Source organism: Gadus chalcogrammus, chromosome 16 (assembly GCF_026213295.1).
Source record: "Gadus chalcogrammus isolate NIFS_2021 chromosome 16, NIFS_Gcha_1.0, whole genome shotgun sequence".
Lineage (NCBI taxonomy): Eukaryota > Metazoa > Chordata > Actinopteri > Gadiformes > Gadidae > Gadus > Gadus chalcogrammus.
Genome location: NC_079427.1, coordinates 1159468 through 1167079, shown reverse-complemented (window position 1 = coordinate 1167079; position 7612 = coordinate 1159468). Strand labels below are relative to the sequence as shown.

At 50.0% G+C, this 7612-nt stretch overlaps 1 pseudogene; it reads left to right on the top strand.

The window, feature by feature from the left end:
• Positions 1–203: 203 nt before the first annotated feature.
• LOC130405596 (E3 ubiquitin-protein ligase TRIM7-like) lies at positions 204–7087 on the top strand (annotated as a pseudogene).
• The last annotated feature ends 525 nt before the right edge of the window (positions 7088–7612 follow it).

Sequence of the window (7612 nt, the reverse complement as noted above, 5' to 3'; positions counted from 1 at the left end):
GTTTGTCTGCTGACAAGGCCCTGCTTTGATCTGACCCTGCCCATTTCCAAGTCGAGAGGAGAGGAGAGGAAGAGAGGAGAGGAGGGGATCGGAGGTGTGGAGAGGAGAGCCAGGAGATAAAACCAACCCGCCCCTAAAGACCCAGTGACTCTGATTGGTTGAATGGTAGGCCTACTGCTCTGCACACTGACAATAAAGTTGAATCGAATCTTGTGACCGAGATCACTTCACTGAACCAAACTCAAACCGCCGGTACGGAAGGGAGGGTTCCTTAAGGATCTCAGACCAGCGGTCCGGACTCAGACCAGTGGAGCGTCAGACCAGTGGAGCGACAGACCAGCGCAGCGGGGCGTCACCAGCGGTCAGACCAGTAGAGCGTCAGGGTTCCTCAAGAAACAAGCTTCTCATAGACAGGTTGGTTCATATTTTTCTTTTACTAAGGTTAGGTGTCCTTCTCCGGACTTTCTACCTCAATGTCTGCCTAAACTCAAAAAATGGCTTGGAGGACAACATAGGACGCAATGTTCAATTATATTTCTTAAAAAAATAAGTATGAAAGATCTTTCTTTTATTTGTCCAAGTCTTCCAAAGGGTCACAGCTGGTTCTCCATTAAGGATTGTTCCTTCAGCTGGTGTTGGTCAGAAGTTTGCAAGATGTTTTCAACAGGTTGTCATTTTGAAAAACCTTTTAATAAAACAATAAGATATAAAGAGAAAGTAAATATACAGCATTAACCTATACTGTCAGTGTTGGGAAGGATACTTTTAAAATGTATCCAGAACAGAATACAGAGTACATGCCCAAAAATGTAATATGTAACGTATTCCGTTTCATCACTCAATCTGAGTAGTATTCTGAATACTTGGATTACTTCCACTTGAATTGCATTTTATAAGTGTAGGAATGCGGCATCAAATCCTGCTTATCAAACAGGCCTATTCTAGTGTGTTCTTCTGTTCAAACTGGCTGAATGTGCTGAATGTGTTAGGCCCAAGTCTCCCTGAAAGTGCACTATTTTATATAATTTGCTGCAGTGGAACAAAGACTTTTCAGGGTATGTTCATGCGAAAGATAATTGCTATTACATCTAAAGAAAAATTCACTGAGCTAAGTGCATAGCTGTTGCCTATAAAATCGGAGAGAGAGAGAGAGAGAGGATCGTTAAATTATTGGACAAAAAGGTCTGGGGTGGTAGTGGACCGGTCGAACTCCTTCTCCGTCATCCTTGTGCTGAATGTGTTAAATGCATCGGCATTTTTATGTGTGTTTTCCAGCATACGTTTCTTGTGGGTGTCTGTCCAAATTCCCAGACAGTCCGACAATTTGCTGCTAGTCTTGGAGTTACCGCTAATCAAATAATAATTCCCATAATGCGCGCGGCTGAGCGGGTGCCTGTTACGTCTAAAGAGGCATATGCTTTGTTGAACTGGATCGGACCGAGGTGCGTTCGCTTTCACATCTCAAGCGAACCGTACCAGGGTTCGTTTGGAAGCGAACCGAGACCAGCTGTTCAGGGAGGTCTCGGACGGCTGATTTGGTTTGCATCGAAGTGAGGTGGTTGCATTCACACCAACGCAAACTACCGAATCAAGGGACCAAACTCGTTTAGTGTGCACCAAATGCTGTTTGTGTGAAAGCATGAATAAACTGCTGAAATAGAAGTATCGTCATGTAATCCATTGATTTCAACAATGTGACTGTATTCTAAATACCAACTATTTAAATTGTAACTGTAAAAACACCAAGGGTGAGTGAGAAAAGTAGCTGCCAGGAGAATGAGACTGGCGGGACACTGCCAAAGACACCAAGAGCTGCCAGCCAGCAAATTGGTACTGTAGGAACCAACCCATGGGCATCGGTCTCGAGGACGTCCTACAGTAACATACGTGGTTGTACTCAAGAAGGATGCAGGAGCGCAAAGAACCAATGAACTGGCCAGATGTATGGAGAATCGGGATGACTGGAAGCAACGACGGAGGGCTCGTCTGAGGACGACCTAGAGAATAACGGAATACAGTTAGCTATAATTTGAATTCTGAATACATAACGCCGCTACATGTATTCCGTTACTCCCCAACACTGCCTACTGTCAAAATGATCAGCAATGTTATGCTTTTTTACAATTTTTTCCCCCCACATTTGACACCTTTTACATCCCAACAAATCAAAATAAAAAGGGAAGGGAATTCATTTGCAAACCAATAGCGTCCATGCTGTGTGATCTACATTGATGCGCGTTTTCTACTTTGTCTTGCTTCAACATACTCATGGCATCAAAATGTCACTTTATGAGGTTTTCTAACATAAATATGAGTTCCCCTAGCCTGCCTATGGTCCCCCAGTGGCTAGAAATGGTGTTAAGTGTAAAACGAGTAATAGGTATCCTGCTCGCCTTTGAAAAAATGACCCTGAAAGCAGGGCTCCGGCGGGAGCCAATCCCGGGAAACAACTGTGTGCAACAATCCCTTCCTCCTCCATGTCTGGAGTTCAGGGAGTCAAAGCCAAAGTTCCTTTCCCCCAATTCCTTGTCAACCATGGCCGATATAACCCCCACTACGAGTCTCGTTGTGGAAGTACCGGGAGTCCGCAAACGGCAATAATCCCTTTCTCCTCCATGTCGCTGCTCAGTCTGTACTTCAGATTGTCATGAAGGGGAAGAACCAGAGACCATATGCCGTCTCTGGTTGCCGTATGCCGTCTCCCTATATGCTCTGGTATATAGGGAGAAGAGAAGGGGCTCCAGTACAGAGCCTTGAGGGACACCAGTGTCAAGAGTACAGGGTGCGGACTAGTAACCATTCCATGTCCCCTGATGGGTAGGATGTTGACCAGGGTAGCGCAGAGTCAGCGAGGCAGAGTTCAGCAAGAGTAGTGATGAGGATCTGGTGGTTCAAAGTGTCGAGCGCCAGGGACAGGTTGAGGAGAAAGTGAACCGATGAGAGGGACGAGGCTCTGGCAGCATGGAGTGACTCATTCACTGCGAGGAAAGCTGTCTCAGTGGAGTGTGCGGACTTGAAGCCGGATTGAAGAGGGTCAAGCAGAATGTTGTGTGAGAGATAGGAGAACAGTTGATCAGAGATGGCACGTTACAGTGTTTAAGAAAGGAAAGAGAGAAGGGATACTGGTCTTTAGTTCTGGATGTCGGTGGTGTCAAGGGTCGATTTCTTAAGGAGCGGCCTGATTCTGTCTTGAAGGACCCTGAAAAAATGCCTGAAGTGAGGGAAGAGTTGATGAGGGTGGTAAGGAATGGCAGGATGTTGATTGAGACGAACTGGAGGAGTGAGGAGGGGTGGGGGCATTCAATTGATTATCCTTTTAAACTTTTGATCTCTGTCCTAACAGCAATGTTTAGCATTCAAACAGTTGCAAAGTGGTTTGCAAACGGTTGGTAATAAGGTGTCTCTTGACTCTTCAACTGGTGAATAAATTTGGTTCAACTCCAGCACCTGGAGAGCATTAGCCTGAGGATATGCTGCCTTGTTGACGTATCTCCCCTGTCCTCCTTCCTCACCCCTTCTCCCCAGGTCTCCCTTCTCCTCAAGTCATGTCCTCCCCAACGAATGTGTCTGAGGACCAGCTCCAGTGTCCCATCTGTCTCCAGGTCTTCACTGAGCCCGTCTCCACGCCATGCGGTCATAACTTCTGCAAGGCCTGCATCAACCGGTTCTGGACCAACCAGACGGCGCCGGGCTGCCCGTGCTGCCGGCAGCCCTGCAGACCCTCGGAGATCAGGGTGAACACCGGCCTGCGGGACATGGTGGAGCGCTTCATCAGCACCCGAGAGGAGGAGGGCTCCGTCGCCCGGCCGGGGCAGGTGCCTTGCGACGTCTGCCCGGGCTCCAAGCTCAGGGCCCTGAAGACCTGCATGGTGGGTCTGGTGTCCTACTGCCGCCGCCACCTGGAGCCGCACCGCAGGGTGCCCGGCCTCATGAGGCACCAGCTGCAGGAGCCGCTGCAGAACCTGGCCGGCCGGCCTCATGAGGCACCAGCTGGAGGAGCCGCTGCAGAACCTGGCCGCCCGCGTGTGCCAGAAGCACAACAAGGTGCTGGAGGTGTTCTACAGGGAGGAGCAGGTGTGCGTGTGCGTCCTTTGTATGAAGGAGGAACACCTGACCCACCAGACCGTCTCCCTGGAGGAGGAGGCCGCAGAGAGGAGGACTGGTCTAGGAGTCAGGGCGCTCCAGATGAAGGAGCAGGTGAAACATAAAGGACAGGAGGAGGGAGGTGGAGACGGACACGCAGGAGAGCATGGCGGCTCAGGTCTTGCTACGTATGCTCAGGCCCACATGGAGCAGATGCTCGGAGTGATGAAGGAGAGGCAGAAGTCAGAGGGGGCAAAGGCTACACATCATCTCAGAAAGCTCCACTTGGAGCTAGCAGAGCTCCACCAGAAGAGCAAGCAGATGGAGAAGCTCGGCCAGACCAAGGATCTCCTCCTCCTCCTCGGCTCCTCCTCCTCCTCCCCTGGGCCCCTCCCCGCCCCCCCGGCTCCCGGGGGCCCCACCGGGGGCGCCGTCCGGCAGCAGCCGCTGTGGGCGGCGGAGGTGAAGGCGTTGGTGCTGAGGGTGGAGGAGACTCTGAGCAGGGAGATGCAGAGGGTCCTGGCTGGGGAGGAGGACAAGCTGAAGGCCCAGCAGCGCCACTGGGTGGAGGTGGACCTGGACGCTGACACCGCCCACCCCGGCTTGGTCCTCTCCCAAGATCAGAAAGGAGTGAAGGACGGAGGGCCGCTGACCCAAGACCCTCTCCTCAAGAACCCCAAGAGGTTTGACTCCCACCACTGGGTTCTGGCCAAGAAGGGCTTCTCATCGGGGCGTTTCTACTTCCAGGTGGAGGTGAGGGGACAGACGGGTTGGGAGGTGGGGGTGGTCAGAGAGTCCATCCAGAGGTGGGGTCCCTGTATCAACCTTCTGCCTGAGCAGGGCGTCTGCACCCTGGGTCTCTCCGATGGGCAGTACCAGGCCAATGCCAGCCCCCCCGTGCCCCTCCACCTGGGGCACCGGCCCCAGAAGGTGGGGGTATCTGTGGACTACGACGGGGGCTGTGTCTCCTTCTACGACGTGGACTCCAGGTCCCTGATGTACTGCTTCAGTGGCTGCTGCTTCAACGACTTCAGCAAGTACAGCAAGTACAACAGAACCAACATCCTCCCATTCTTCCGGCCCAGTGACAGACCTGGCGATGGCTTTCTGACCATCAGTCCCTTCCAACAGCACTGAGGTTAAGGAGCCCCTGCCCACCGGGTTCCATCCCCACGGTGTGGGTCGTACAGGACTTCTCCTCCAGGGCATCAGGGGCTGCTGGATGTTGGGGCGTTGAGTCCAGATCAACACAACCTTTACCTCTCTAGGGTGTTTGGTTCATACTCAAACAAGCACAGAAACATGCCCAATCGCCGAGTCAATGAGAAGAAAATAGAAATTTTGAATAACAATAATTGTGCTGCCGTCTATAAGGCGTGTTTTTCAAAGTTTGTTTCATGAGTCTAATTGAATGTGCTGCCACCATGCAGACACATTTGGTAATGCAGGCGCATTTTGATGATAGTGATGATTCTTTATAATGGTTCAGCTGGTCTTGGTTCATTCAGCTTTGCACATGGTACCTGGAAGTGGCTAATCGTTTGTGGCTTGTCACTATTAGTCTGTATTTACCTGATTCTTTGAATTGCTATAGTTAATTACTCTGTATAAGGCTAATTCCTGCAATAGTCCCGCTATGTAAAATTGACGTTTATTTCTATTTCTGCATTGTGTTAGAATTTTACAACATTAATGTACAAATCCCAAGAAGACTTTAGTAAACGTTACAAAAAAGTCAAGCGTATTGGATGTATTGGAGGATTGGAAGGTTGTTCTCTAGCTGTGCGAGGGCAGCACAGTAATGGTTAACATTAACATTTATTGACTCGTTTAAAAGGTGTGATTGAAGGCCATGCGCCAAGGAGGCTGATGGTACCTCAGGGTCTGTACAAAGACCTCTCGTCCTCTAGTCCAGGGGCCAGGGGGGGCCCTAGAACCTCCTACAGCCCAGGGGCCCGGGAACAGGAGGGGCCCCTAGAACCTCCTTCAAAACCTTGATCTGTGACCCACTCTCAGATCATCAGCCCTTCTTTCTGCTTTTGTTCCACATCAATGTTTGTTCTACATATGGTTGTACATGGGACGTTGAGTCTAGGCCATCACTGGTACGTTTAGCACAAAAGGGCTTTTCCATAACAAATTAGCCAACGATAAAAGTCTCCATAGTACAAATATCAACAAAGTATCAAATTAAACAATGAGAAGAGTCCAGCAGCGTGAGGTGATGGTCCTCAGGCTTCAGAGGCTCCGGGCCGCTCATCCAGGACCTTCTGAAGCCAGGGCTCTGGGGTGAGTTGACCTCTCCTCAAGGACCTTCTGAACCCAGGGGTCTGGGGAGTGTGGGAACCGTTGGAGGTATATATGTGATGCGTTGAAAAGCAGCCGTTAAGATGGTTGATCCGTCACTTGGGATGTTAAAGGTCCCATTGCATGCCACCAGGTGTGGTGTGATTAGGAAATCAGTTTTGGAAATCTGCCCCTTATGACATCACAGGTGGGCGTGTACACCTAGATGTGTGACGGATAGATGAGCAACGTTTGCTACAGTCCACTGGGCGGGCTGGTAGACTGATCTATCCAGCACACATCTAGGTGGACACGCCCACCTGTGATGTCATTAGGGGCAGATTTCCAAAACGGCTTATAGCAGTTAATCACACCACACCTGGTGGCATGCCATGGGCCTTTAAGGATTGGCACTAACTAGTGTGCCCACAAATTAGTTAAAGCGACAGGTCACCATTGTCATTAACTTGTCTTCCACCTTGTACGAATCTCATTATTTATTCATGACATGCCTTCTCCTTCCTCTGTAAAACGCCAAATAAATCATCAAACCGGCGGCGGCGATACAGTAACATGAATACAATATTGAAGTCCGAGTTGCAACTTTGGAAGGAAGAGAAACGGATGTTTTGAACACTTCAGTTCGCTGCCTCTAGGTGGCGGTGTTGGACCGGGGTCTGGGGCCCGCCGCTGTTGCTAGGGACTGGCGGGTAGAAGGTCTTCCCGTTCCCCGGTGATGAGGATGATGATGTTGATGAATTAGAGAGGGGTTGGTTCAGATGATATGTAAGTTTGAAATGTTAGTGTTAAAAAATTTGTTTCATCACATGACTATAGTTAATAAAGTGACAGAGGTGGACGGACAGTAAAATAGAGATAGAGACGGAGAGAGAGAACAGAGAGCGAAAGGGAGAGAGAGCGCTTGTGATTGTTTCCAAAGAGGCCTTTCCAGTCTAACTGTCCGAAAGAGTGAGAGGAAAAAATCTGGTCTGAACTGGCTTCCTGTCAGACTCTAACTCTTGTAAATACTATGATGGTGATGAAGGAGTGATGGATACCGGTGTGTTCTCCAGGCTGTAGGCCCAGCCCTATCCAGTGTTCAGATGTGGGAGGCAGTAGCTGAGTGGAACTGGGACACGCACACAGTCCATGAGGGGACGATGTTACAGCTGAGGAGACGTACAGGAACAAATATCAAACAAAAAACACTGTCGATCTCTCTCTCCTTCCTCTTTCCCTCCCC